Source organism: Papio anubis, chromosome 3, assembly GCF_008728515.1.
Source record: "Papio anubis isolate 15944 chromosome 3, Panubis1.0, whole genome shotgun sequence".
Classification (NCBI taxonomy): Eukaryota; Metazoa; Chordata; class Mammalia; order Primates; family Cercopithecidae; genus Papio; species Papio anubis.
The window spans coordinates 130343066-130356821 of record NC_044978.1 but is presented as its reverse complement, the minus strand read 5'-3'; the positions used below and the strand labels follow the sequence as shown (position 1 = coordinate 130356821).

At 37.6% G+C, this 13756-nt stretch overlaps 1 protein-coding gene across 15 annotated transcripts in view; it reads left to right on the top strand.

The window, feature by feature from the left end:
* The first annotated feature begins 373 nt into the window (after positions 1 to 373).
* Positions 374 to 13756, top strand: part of MAPK10 (mitogen-activated protein kinase 10) — a 336526-nt gene continuing 323143 nt past the window's right edge. For 4 of the 15 annotated variants that reach the window (XR_001903135.3, XR_004182577.1, XR_004182576.1 and 1 more), the window contains exons 1-2: positions 381 to 1047; positions 6043 to 6157. The gene's annotated coding sequence lies outside the window, so the exon portion shown is untranslated. Of the gene's footprint in view, positions 1048 to 2816; positions 3070 to 6042; positions 6158 to 13756 lie in introns of those variants that run through there. The other 11 variants (XM_009207125.4, XM_009207124.4, XM_017959311.3 and 8 more) reach the window with 9 other exon arrangements.

Genomic DNA, 13756 nt, shown 5'->3' with positions numbered 1-13756 from the left:
TTAAAAAAAAAAAGAACTGAAATTAATCAGTATTAATTTGATGTGTTAACTCAAATTAATCAGTATTTTCTTTGTACACTCAGATTGCAACCTAAGTATTAGTCTATTGAGTTTGGTTTAGTGGATATTTATTCAGGAATTTTACAAAAACAGGAAACAGAGAAGAGGAATAGTGCCGTGCAGATGACCTCGGGGTTCAGGCGACACTCAAATACCTCCTTCTCCTCTGTGTTTATTATCATCTCTTACTTGGTTGACGTTTAGACATATTGCAGGAGATAGTTGAAAAGCAGAGGTTAACTGCATTTCCAGTGGTGTTTTGCCCTGCTGGTATTTGTTCCTCGGTGCTGCTGTGCAAAGGGCCAGAGCTGCATCCAACGGATCTTTTCTTCAGGTTGTGCAGGCTGGCTGCCTTGATGTCGTAGTTGCTGATGTTGGCTGCCGACGAACCTTATTCCTTTACATTTGCCTGGTCCTCATTTAACCGGAAAACACAGTAGCTGTAGCTGCACATAGACTTTTCCTCTTTCTGTTTCCCCCTCATCCCCCTCCCTAGACTTCTCTGGGCTTTGACGTCATGTGTGCTCCTTTCAGTTGCCATAGCAACCCCATTCCCCAAGCCCTCTGTCCGTCTCCTCTGGTAGGTTCCACAATGGTACAGGCAGCATCACGCTGCACAATGGTTTCCAGGCAGTGAAAGAGGGTGATTCAGCAAGCCACTCTTCTTCTTTTTTCTTTAACCTCCCCTTCACTTTTTATTTTTATGGGGGTGGGTGGTGCTTGCTATATGCTTACCTTTTTCTTTTCTTTTTTCATTTTTACAAATTTCCTTTTTTGTCCTCACCCCTCAGTTCCTAGGGGCTTGAGTGAGTTTAAGATTGGGTTTTCTTGGAAATCACCTGTCCGTCGTTAATTTTAAACAATCTCCCTATCTCCAAAGAATCTCTTCCATATTACAGTCTGGAATGTGGTTAATGAAAAACAAGTAGGGAGGATTTCTGGGGCAAACACTGCCGGATCAGGATCGTAGTTCTCAGGCACGGAATGGTAGGTGGCTCTTTGCTCGTTCTGGGTTCTAACCTGTTTTTGGAGGGTGGGGTGATGTCTGTTGATTGCTCTTGGTGGGGCGGGAGAGGGAGTATGGAAGAGACGAGAGAGATGGGTGGAAAGCAGGTTAATCAAGTGAACTAGCTTTGAGGCAAAAAGCCACCAGCTTTTCCCTCTGTGCAGAACATCTCTTCCCAGACTTGGGCGTGTTGAAACCTTTCTGTTTGGAGTGAGGGGTAGCAGAGGGAGGGAGGGAGCATTCTTATTGTGACCAGGGGTTTTTAGACCAATGCAGGGCTACAGAAGGGAAGGGAGAGAGAGAGAGAGAAGCGCGCGCGCACACACACACACACACACACACACACACACACGCACATGGAGAGAGAGAGAGAAAAAGAAAAAAAAAAACACCAAACAGCTGTGCTTGTTAGAAGTGCTGACCTTAGTCCCATATCTGAAAAATGTGATGGGTTCCATAAAACATTAAAAATAACGTCTTTTAGTATGTATTTATGTCTACTTTTGTGAGAAGTATAACTTAAATATTTTAAGATGTATTTTACTAAGGAACAGTATTTATATATATATTAGGTGTAAAACTATTGGCGTTACTCTTGCAGAGCAACTCCAGGCTAAATCTGAGCTGGGGAGAGGAACACAGAACAGGGGTCAGGTTAGAGATAAGAGGAAACATTGGCACTGCAGTCAAATAGGTAACGGGTCCCTTTAAGAAAGTGATCTCCTAGTCACAGCAGGCAGCTTTCTTTTTTCATGGCAAGGTTCCCAGGTATTCTGTGCTGGGATACTGTGTCCCCTACAAATGTCAGAGCTCTTTTGAAAAAAAAATCAGAAATAAGTATGGCAGTATATTTATTAGGATCTACGTGTTTGTGTCTTCAACAAAATAAATGTAATTTACTGGAAAATCTATAAGTAAATCAGGCTATAGATATTACAAGAAAACTATCTATCCATGTATTTTTCTCACCCTCCCTCCACATTTAAATCTAGAGACCTAGTCTCTGCTTTTACTCCCTTAAACAGATAACTTCCCAGGGTACTGCAATTTAGCCACAGAAAAAGAATGGCTTATCCCACAGCAGTAGGCTCTGAAGCCATCACCCGGTTGTTTACATGGGCTGCCTTTGGTGCAGAGCCTGACAGTGTCTGTACAGCAGCCCTGCCTGCTTCTGGCCATGTTGATGATAACTTTTATGAACAAACTGCAAGGAAGCAGGCTAAGTCATATGGGACAGGCCACAGTTCAGGTGGAAGGAAAATGAGTGTAAATGCACCAGGCATTGCCAGTACAACATCCGATATCTCCTTCTATCCCTAATCTGTTAGTTGTCAGACCCTGGAAGATCTCACAGAATGCTTATCAACATATTTAAAATGGTTGCAGTCAGGAACATTTCTCTCAGAGAAGCTTCTGTGAATTTTCTACTTTAGGTGAGCATATATGTTATGAATATATAACAAATAAATATATAAATATATCACAAGCTTCTGACACCACTTCAGAACCATTAGATTTTAGGGGTTGGATGCTTTGGATGTAGCAGTTTGGCTGCCTCTGGTATGTATGCCCCTCTCTACCTTGATCACACTCTTAAAATTGACATAAAGTATTGGATTAGCTTATTTTATTATGTAGAGCAAGCTGGGTTTTCTCTCCCCTACAATGGGACTAGAAAATCAGATGACAAAGGTGGTGTGACCTTAAATATCAGAGAGTCTTCATGTTTCCTCATATGCATGTCATTCCTCTGCTGTTGCAAAGTGTCTTTAATTTGAGGGGCTCCTGTTCTTAAAAAATCCTCACAGTTTCAGTAAAAAGATTCTGGATAATGAGGCAGTAAGAAATTACATGTAGAGTGGGAAAATCAGCTGCCTCCAGCTTCCTTCCTGCTCGCCCCAGAACAGCATCTGCTGTTGAGAGGAGTGTGTTTGCCATGCTGAAAGCGGATGTTTATGAACAGATCCCAGAGGGGCTGAGTGTGTTTTTGCTGTCATTGTCTGGTATGTCTGCAGCTATTAGTATTTAATGGTCTCATAGTGCATGGCCTATATATTTTAAGGTTAGAATGATCTGAGAATTTGTCAATGCTATAAAATGTAAATATTTTAAATTTATAGGAAAATTAATAAGATTTTCCTTCTTAGTATATCCTACAGGAATATCATAAGCAAAACAAATTTGCCCAACCTAAGTAATCTAAAAAAACCTCCCATGCTTAAAGGCATAAATATATTTTTAAGGTTTTATTGTGGTTTCATGTAAATGAATCTGTTTCTTTGGATGTAAGCCTAGTTATAAATTCTTTTTATACTGATACTAAAAGCTAAAGACAAATTGGATGTTTACTTGTTTGTGAAATATGGGGATAGATGTTCTCTCTTCATGCTCTAGTTCTGGCCTCAGGTCACATTTGTAGCCAAAGGACTTTCAGTGGAATTGTTGTGTTCACATCGAGTGATTGCTTGGTTTCTTATCAGAATAAAGGACTCGGAGCAAGAGAGACTGCCTTCAATTAGAATGAGAAGCAAACACATTGTTGTCTTAAATTCTTTCTTCATTGCCCTTTCTATTTCCTCTTACAGTCTCTTTTAAGCTTTTGGTTGGACATTGCAACAATCATGCAGAAAGAGGCACGGAAGTGTCCAGTAGTGACAAGAATGGAGTACAATGCTCTATTTGCTGCAGGACTGCTGAGTGCCTTCCTCCTACCACACATGCATCTATTATTACACCTTCTTCTGAGGACCAAGGACTTGTGGAAAAAGTTGGGCCTGTAGACTAGTTGGGGAGACGCTTACTGGTAAAGAAGAACAGAGTACATTTGCTTCTTTGGCATATTGGATGTATTTATTGCATTACATAAGTCTGAGATGAGACACTGTACTGCTGATTCAGATAAAAAGATCATGCTGCATATTGATTGTTTAAAAAATGTAACTTAGAATTCGAGCCCATCTTTTCACAAATTCACCTACCCGTACGTGTTTGCATAGCGAAGTTGTAAGGTTTTGACTCAAGGTTTTTCAGTTTGAGTACATTTTATCCTCATGAGCCAGTCAAGGCAGAGAAGGGGAAAACACAAAACCTGTGTTTTATGTACCTTTTGTTTTCTGTATTTAATAGGGTTTATTTCTTATTGTGAATCTTGGTAGAAACTCTTAAGAGGAGATATCAGGTAATATTGAAAATCACTAAATAGAAACATTTTAGGTTTAAAAAGTAGACCTCACACATATATTACTTCTAGTAAATGATTTTCTAGTTTATTTGATGTTTTGGATCCATAACAAGCCACTATGGCTTTCCTTACAGTTCTTATCTCTGGTGACTATGAGATGTAAAACCCTTGAGGCTTATGGAAATAATGCTCATAGGAATAGAAATTAAAGTTTTCAGTGGAAAAAGAAATGAATACAGTCTCCTGAGAAGCATCCCTAACCACAGCTGCTCTAAAACCCTGTGTGGTGTGCAGGTTTAAGGCAAAGCTTCCCTATAGGGCAATCGGGCAGTTGCAGTGACCTACACAGTAATAAACAGGATTTTCACTAGCTTGTGTTTGTACGTGTGTGTGTGTGTGTGTGTGTGTGTAAAGAAAAACAAAAACAAAAACAGCAGTGACTTTAAAGTTCTAGAAATTCATCTTAGTGACTTGTCTTCATAGAAATAAAACTGACTCCTGTTTGTCTGTGTTAACCTGCCTGGGTACCCTGTGTACTCTCTGAAAATGGATTGCTTAAAGCAATTGTCCTCTTCTTATACATTGGAAATAGGATCTGAAAGCACTGATAGTGAAGTGAAGCTCTTAGGTTAGGTCTGTTTATTTGGCAATGTTTATTCGGTGTTTGTAGGTGGAAGCTCCATCACAGCACTTATATAAGATAGTAATTGCCTATTCTTGTATTACCTGTATTCTCTACTAAGGTTTAATCCCCATCAGGGACTGACCTTGTCTATTTGGCACACAATAGGGACACACCAAATATTCATTGAATGAATCTCTCTCATGTACTGAGTTCTCTGCTAAGTGCTATGGTAGAAAAAAATTGGGAAACTGTAACACAGTTTCTGCCATTTGGGAAGATGAGGCTAAATAACAATAAAGATGGTGTAAAATCAAGGGATCATATTAGTGTTTTGATAATGAGTGCAATAGAAATTGACAGGAGAAAGGAATTCACCTCCTCTGAAGTGGTGGTAGGTGACAATGGGGCTACACTGGGGTGTCAGGGTGAGGTCGTGGGATAGTGAGAGGGTGGTAGTCCTAGGAGTAATTGTAAGCACCTGGGCAGGAAAGAGACTCTTAGTTGGGGTAAAGAAGAGGCCTATTTTGGGTATGATCACCATATTTTCCAAACTAGAAATAAAAACTTATGGTTTGACATTGGGTAGAATGTCACATATTCTGAAGAATCTTCTTTAATATAATGTTGGGAAGTAACAGGCTATAATGGTGAAAAAGTAGGTTTGTAACTAGAAGAACATAAATACAGGTCTCTTCAGACTAGCTCCAGCTTAGGTTTACTTTCTTTTGCATACTTCAGAGGTTTTCAAAATTCTCCTCCTTTATTGGTACCTATGTAACCATTGTTCCAATGAAATCTTTTATGAAAAGCAGAATAAGTAAATATATGTAACAGTGGAGCTGTCCCAGTTGATGATGAGTGGGGTGCCTTGTATTAGAAAACCAAATTCATATCACAAGACCAATTATATCAATTGAAATAAGAATTACTAATTTAGTTTATGCTCGGATATTAAAATAGTTGTTCTGGTATTATAACATCAAAGTTCTTGTGCTTGCAATAAATTATGAATGGAGATAACTATCTTGAGATGTTTTCTTTCCTCTGCCTGCACTCACCCACACAGTAACCAGTTGTCTTTGATGTCAGCTTTTTGGTTTTCTAAATACAGGTGAAATTCCCATTTAAATCTTAAAATCAAACTCGTCTGTTTTTCGACTTTGTTTTCAGGCTAGTGTGAGAAACACCAACGGCAGGCCCATCTCAGATCTTCACTATGGCAACTCATACAAGAAGCTGTTGAATTAGACCCGTTTCCTATAGATGAGAACCCATACAAGCTGTGGTGAGTTGCCAATTTAAAAATATTCCTTAGTATGAAAACTGTGATCTATATAGCCAATTTAAATATTGCATATGGTTTGGTATATGGATCTGGAGAAATACTGCTCCAAATAATTTCAACTACAGAAGTGAAAATCAATAGAACAGAAGTTTAATAGTTGGTGTGGTACTACTAACACCACATACAGTAGTGAAAATTCTTGAGGTGCATGAGTGCAGCATATAACACTGTAATACTACCACCATGGATGATACCTGCAATTAACATTTTCATGTGGCAGAGTAACAGCTGGGTACCATTATTTTTAAGTGACTTTTATTACTTGCAACATTGTACTATATTTTACAGATTCATCTCCTTTAGTAGAAAAATTGGTTCTGAGCTAAATTATGGTTTTCAGTTTCTTTCAGGAAAACACACACACACACAGACGCACAGACACACACACTGTTTAGCTCTTCTGAAATACGAGAAGAGAAATCACAGTTTTATAAAACTCAATTCATGGGCATTTTAACCTACAAATCCTTTTGCTTAACAAAACAATATTAAAAATAGATCCAGTTGCTCTGCCTAGTTGGAATGACTTTAAAAACTTATTAATTTATAAAAATATCAGCACACACAGGTAGAATGTCCTTTTAAATCAAATACGTGCTGCTTCATAGTCACCAAAGTCAATAATCAATAGATTGCAGCAGAGATGAACGAGTTATAATCTGTCAGATAACATCTTTGAGAACTAGAGTATGACTGTGGTGCTTATAAAACTCCAAAAGAAGCTATTTTGAGCTAGTGATCAATATCTTTCTTTCATTTGCCTAGTGGCTTATATAACTCTAGATAGGTAGGCTGCCCTGTGAATTAATGCATAACCTATAATTGTGGAAGACTGATGAAATTAATCCTAGAGTTATTTCATATAGTGATTTTATAAAACAATTCATAAAAACCATCTGTCTACCATTACATTGAGAAAGTAGATCTAATAGCCATCACTACACTGCACTTAATTAACATGTATTCAATGAGTGTTATAAATAATTATATACAATTGCCAATAACAAACCATTTTTGACCTAAAATACAATTTTAGGACAATTTTATATGATGGAACCTAATATAGTATGTGTTACTCCCAGTGATGTAGAAAGCATACTATGTTCTTTCCATTCTGAATATTAATTCATTAATCAAACTCTTATTGAGAATCTGTGATTTCCGTAGCATGTTTAGCTTTTGGGGTAGATAAAAGACAGTCCCTGCTTTAAAGGAGCCTTCAGTCTAAAGAGTGTGGTACTTATAATAAAATGTGCTTATTAATGGGGGTAGTTGTGTTCTAAAGAGTGTGACACTCATAAAGTGCTATTACATGGGTAAGTCTAGAGTGCCAAAGGAAGTGCATCAGAGGAGACTCTAACACAGATGTGGTAGAGATTAGTCAAGGAAGCCTTCCCAGAGGAAGGGATCTTTTAGTGGACTATTAAGCACAGTGAAAGGATAGCCAGAGGAAGGGAGGATGCGGTGCACAGTGGGAACATTTTTTTAACAGATCCGGAAGCCTGAGAGAGCATGATTGTGTGGGGATACTAGGTGTCATTTACTATGCTGAAGCAGAAATGGTAGTGGTAGAGATAAAGTTGAAGAGGGATACAAGACATGTGCCATGAAGGATCTCTTAGACAAAATTAAGGAGTTTGGATTTTGTTTCAAAGTGAAGAGCTTTTGAAAAATTTTAAGTAGGAGTCTGACATAATCAGTTTATTTTTTAATTGTGAAATATACCATACACATAGAAGAGTGTATAAAACAAATACAGGTTAAAGAATAATTATAAATCAAACATAATGTAAACAAATCAAACAACATAAAACAAATCAAACAAATAAATCAAACTTGAAGTAATAGACTCCCAGCAAACCCCAATGTGTCCCTTTCGGATCATATACTTTTCCTTCCCCACCAGAGGTAACTGCTAGCTACTATCCCACCTTTTGTCATGCACATTACCTTATTTTTCTTTGTAGGTTTTCCATCTCTCTGTGCATCTCTAGGCTATGAATCTTAGTTCTGCCTATGCTTCAGCTCCATCTATTTGGAATTATAGCATGTATACTCTCAATTGCCTGATTATTTTGCTAACATTGTGAGATTCTTTCATGTTCATGCATGTAGTTTATTCATGTAAATTGTTGTATAGTATTCTACCATATTAATATGCCAATATTTACTTATCTAGTCTATTGTTGTTGAACATTTGGATTAAATATATTTTACTTAATGCTAGTATAAACATAAATATAATATCATTTTTATGTTTATATATATTAGTTCTCATAGATTCTGATATTTACCCTTCTCTAGGATAAATATCAAGGGAAGGAACTGCTGAGTTTTTGGGTATGTGCGCCTTTAATTTTACTAAATAATTCCAAAATATTTTCCCCAATCAGTTGCATCAATTTACATTCCCAGCAGCAGTATATGAGAAATTCTACATCCTCACCAACACTTGATTTACAAGTTCTTAAATTTTGCTAATCAGGGAGATACATAATTGTACTCTTACAAGTATTAATTTGCCTTTTGCTGATTACTAATGAAGAAGAGCATCTTTCCTTTTTTTTTTTTTTTTTGGTAATTTGATTTTCATCTTTTGTGAAGTACCTGCTCTAATCTTTTTGAGATGTGTCTTTCAAAATGATAACTAACACTTATTGAGTTCCCACTGTGGAATAGTCACTATAGTAAGTACTTTACAAACAGTTCGTCTTTCTAGTATCCCTATAATTTAGAGGTAAGGAAACCAAGGTGTAAAGAGGTTAAATCACTTGCTGACAATCACATAGTTAAGGAACAGTGGACTTAGCATTCAAGTCCAAGTCTTTCTGACTCCAGAATTCTTTACCTTCTCAGAGAGAGTTTGGAAGGGGATTTGAATGGAACCGGGGAGAACATTTAAGGTGCTATTGGAGGAATCCAGTTAAAAAAAATAAGTGCATAAACCAAAGAATTGCCAGTAGGGCACATGTAACAAACCACTGGACTTGGTAATGAATGTGGTGGGCAAAGAAGAGGAAGGATTTTAAAAGTCTCAAGTTTTAATACCTGTCAGCTAGGTAGATTCAGTATTAGTCATATAATATTGTATGTGTATATACACACACACACACATATACATTGTATGACTAGTACTGTAATATATTGTCATCTATTGTACATATATTATACAATACATTTTCATATATATATTGTGTGTACATATATATATATATATAAAATACAGGTATTGTGGTAGATACTAAGAATTCATTTTATAAAGTCCAGATATTATAGTAGGTTCTATGAATACATTTTATGAATCTACAAGTCAATGAGACGAATTTAGTTCACAGGCTCATAAATTTTAGGGTTTAAAGCAACGACACTGTTCATTTGGGTCAAATCTTCACATTTTTTAAAAAAGATATGGAAGTAACTGCTAAAAGAGGGTAAGTGGCTTGTCCAAGATCACATGTTACTAAGATCACATGTTACTAAGGTTAAGAATAGATACGATGCCTGCAAAAAAATGCAAAGGAATAACAACCACCTGATTTTTAAATTAACAAGTGATGACACAATTAACCTATTCTATTTCGTAACCATTTCTCAGACCAGTCCCTTTTCATCTAAATCTGTTGTTACTGCCGTAATTTAGATCCTCCTCATCATCTTTAGCAGGTTTATTTAAGTAGCCTAGCATACTATCTTCTTGTCCATTATTCTACCAGTGTAGACACTAGACTTGTTATTTGATTTGCAGTTGTTACCATATAACTGCCCTACTTAAAGAATTTTTGATATACTCTGTCATCCATGTAATAACTTCCCTTTTCCTTAAGACATACCATACTCCTGGCCGGGCGGGCGGCTCAAGCCTTTGTAATCCCAGCACTTTGGGAGGTCAAGGCTGGTCGATCACCTGAGGTCAGGAGTTTGAGACCAGCCTGGCCAACATGGTGAAACCCTGTCTCTACTAAAAATACAGAAATTGGCCAGGCGTGGTGGCTCAACGCCTGTAATCCCAGTATTTTGGGTGGCCGAGGCAGGCAGATCATGAGGTCAGGAGTTCAAGACCATCCTGGCTAACACAGTGAAAGCCCATCTCTACTAAAAATACAAAAAATTAGCCGGGCATGATGGTGGGTGCCTGTAGTCACAGCTACTCGGGAGGCTGAAGCAGGAGAATCACTTGAACCTGGAAGGCAGATGTTGCAGTGAACCGCGATCGTGCCACTGCACTCCAGCCTGGGCGATAGAGTGAGACTCCATCTCAAAAACAAAGAAAAAAGAATACAAAAATTATCTCGGCATGGTGGTGGGCACCTGTAATCCTAGCTACTTAGGAGGATGAGGCAGGAGAATCGCTTGAACCTGGGAGGCAGAGGTTGCAGTGAGCCAAGATCGCGCCACTGTACTCCAGCCTGTGCAACAGAGTGAGACTGTCTCTCTGTCTCTCTCACATACACACACACACACACACACACACACACACACACAATGATATGTCATACTCCCATCCATTCCCAGTTTAGACACTCATGACCTTTTAAATTGCCTGGAAACACCAGTGTGCTTCAGTCTCATCACATATACTCAGGTGTTTTCTACCTCTGTGATTTATTTCATGCTGTTTATACTGCCCACATTCACTCTGCACAGCCCTTACTTACTCCTTTCCATCCTTTAAGACGTCTGTGACCCTGTGATGGTCTGGGGGCTAGCAGCATGGACATCTCCTGGAGCCTGATAGAAATGCAGCATCTGAGGTCCTACTACTTGGACAGATACACTGATTAAGAATCTGCACTTTCACAAGATTCCTAGGGAATTTAAATACATGTTAAATTTAAAAGTACTGTTTAGAATCACTTTAGATTTCATAAGATTCTATCTCCTCCTGGAAATCTCTCAGATCCCTTTCATCCAGCATTCAATCATTCTTGGTGCTCTCACAGTAACCTGTGCATTATCTACCTCACTGTATTACCATAGTATCTTATTATCTGTTTATTATCTGTCTGCGTCTGCTTTGCCTCCCACCTTAGCCAGGGGGTATTTTGAGCATGACTTGTCTTTGAACTTCTTATACCTAATACAGTGCCTGACACTTGATGGGCACTGAATAAATATTTATTGAATGATTGACAAAAGAAAGAAGAATGAGAAAGAGATTGACATACAGAAAGAAACAGAAGCAGGACAAAAACAGACACATGAAGAAAAAAACACATAGCTAAAGAGACTTCCATAGAGATAAAAGCAGATTACATAAAGACACCACAAATTCTGTCTCTGGATACAATCTGGAAGGCAGCCTGGCAGAGAGTCCACAATCTGATTTAAATAGGTTAGGGTAATAGCCTATGTTGTTTGCCAATCTCTCAAAAGAAAAATTTAACTTACTTGCTCATTTAACAGCATTGTTTTTGATGGTTGTTATTAAGTAAATTTTTCCAAAATTTGCCTTACTTTCCTAAACAAACTGTTATACTGTCATTTTTACTATTCAGAACCTGCTTGGAATATTCTGTGCAGCTCTTAGTGCCCTCTGTTAGGAATGACTTTCATAAAATGAAGTGCGTCCTGAAGATTGTGTTGAGGATGGTGAAGATATAGAAAACGTATCTTGTGGTGGACAGACAAGAGAAATTATAGTGTTTTGCCCAGAGAAGAGAAATGAAGAGAAAAGATCGAGGCAGAGGACGGCAGTGCTAGAGAGTGCGACTTACTAAGCAAATGCCTTCAATATTTAAGGGCTTTCATATGAAAGAGGTTAGATGATGCAGGATTGTTTTTCGGTTGTACTGAAGGCAGAACTCAGAGACGAATGGGTGGAAAGAAAGTACTGCACATAATTTTTTTTTTTTTTATTGTAAGAACTGTTTGAGCCTATGCTTTTTGAAAAGTAGTAAAGTTTTCATCACTGCAAGTATTTAACCATCTTCATGGTTGACCAAGTATGAAGAGCTTTTTAGAGATGATACTACTTTGTGTGGGAGATTGAACTGAATGACTATAAGATCTAAGGTCCTTATTACTTATGAATCTATAGCTGTTCAGAGAAGTACAGGAAGAATGGGGGTTATAATAAAGAAGTACAATAGTGGCTAACATTTATCGAGTGACTACTTCATGCCAAGCACTGTTCATAGTGCTTTGCATGTCCTAGTTCACTTGAGCCTGACAGCAATACTGCTGAACATTCCTACTTTACAAAAGATGAAGACAAGGCACAGACGATTTAGTAATGTGCCCCAGGTCATGCAGCTAGTGGTGCGTGATTCTGACTCTGGAGCCTATGCTTTTTATTACTGTGCTGTATTCTTTGTAGTGTTAAAGATGAAAATTGGACCCAAATAGAGCCTTAAAATATTGATATAGTTTGAATTCCAGGTAAGTATATGGATAAGAATTCCAAGGAATAGTAACAGTAACATAATCAAAGTGAAAAGAAATAGAAATTAGCATAACAAGTTTGTGGAATCAAATATCTTACAAATGAGATGAATAAGAGAATATTCAGAGATGTTTAATTCTGTGGTGCTGTTCTGTCTTGCTTCTCAGTGGCTGCAACAGTTACCAAGATGGGAAATTAAATCTTTAGGAGTATTTAACCTGGTAAAACCAATATAAGTAGCTCTAGACTATGGTCTGAATTTTGTGTTCCCTCCAAATACTAATGTTGAAGTCCTAACCCCAAGGAGATGGTATTAGCAGATGGGGCCTTTGGGAGGTGATTAGGTCATGAAAACAGAGGTGATTAGGATTAGTGTCCTTATAAAAGAGACCCCAGAGAGTTAGCTAGTATTTTCCACCATGTGAGGATACAGGAAGAATGCGCTGTCTATGACCCAGAAAGCGAAACCTCACCAGACACTGGGTCTGTTTGTATCTTGGACTTACCAGCCTCCAGAACTGTGAGAAATAAATTTCTGTTGTTTATAAGCTGCCAAATTTATGGCATTTTGTTTATAGCAGCCTGAATGGACTAAGACACTCTAGTATTGTAAAAAATTTTTACAAACATTTTTTCTCCGCTGATTGGTAGAACATGTAGCTATGTCTCTTAGGAAGATGCATTTGGGGCTGTCACTGTTTGAGAGTTCCCGAGTAATTTGATGCCAGATCAGGAGTACAAATTCAACACTTTCTCATAGAAATCGGGGTTTTCCTGGAGTTTATTTGAAGACTGAGTAAGCATCTGCAAAAATTTGAGGTTCTTCATAAAGAATTATCTGTTTTTTGATAACCAGTATCAGAGGAACTACTATTAAAATCAAAGTATGAGATTTTAATGAAAAATTGGTTAGCATAACAAACCTATTCAGGTTAACACTTGAAAAATTTAGTGTATAGTTTAACAGCATTCATCTTATGTGATAATTTATTATTTGCATTGTAGATACCATAAATTTAAAGTTTTCTTTCTATTTGTACTTTTGTAACAAACCCAGGTGGTTTGTTAGTACTTTAAATCCTGAGACTGACTTTTAAGCTCTTTCGAATTTGTGAACAATCTTGATAGTATTGCTTTCAGAAAGTCACTTATAAACC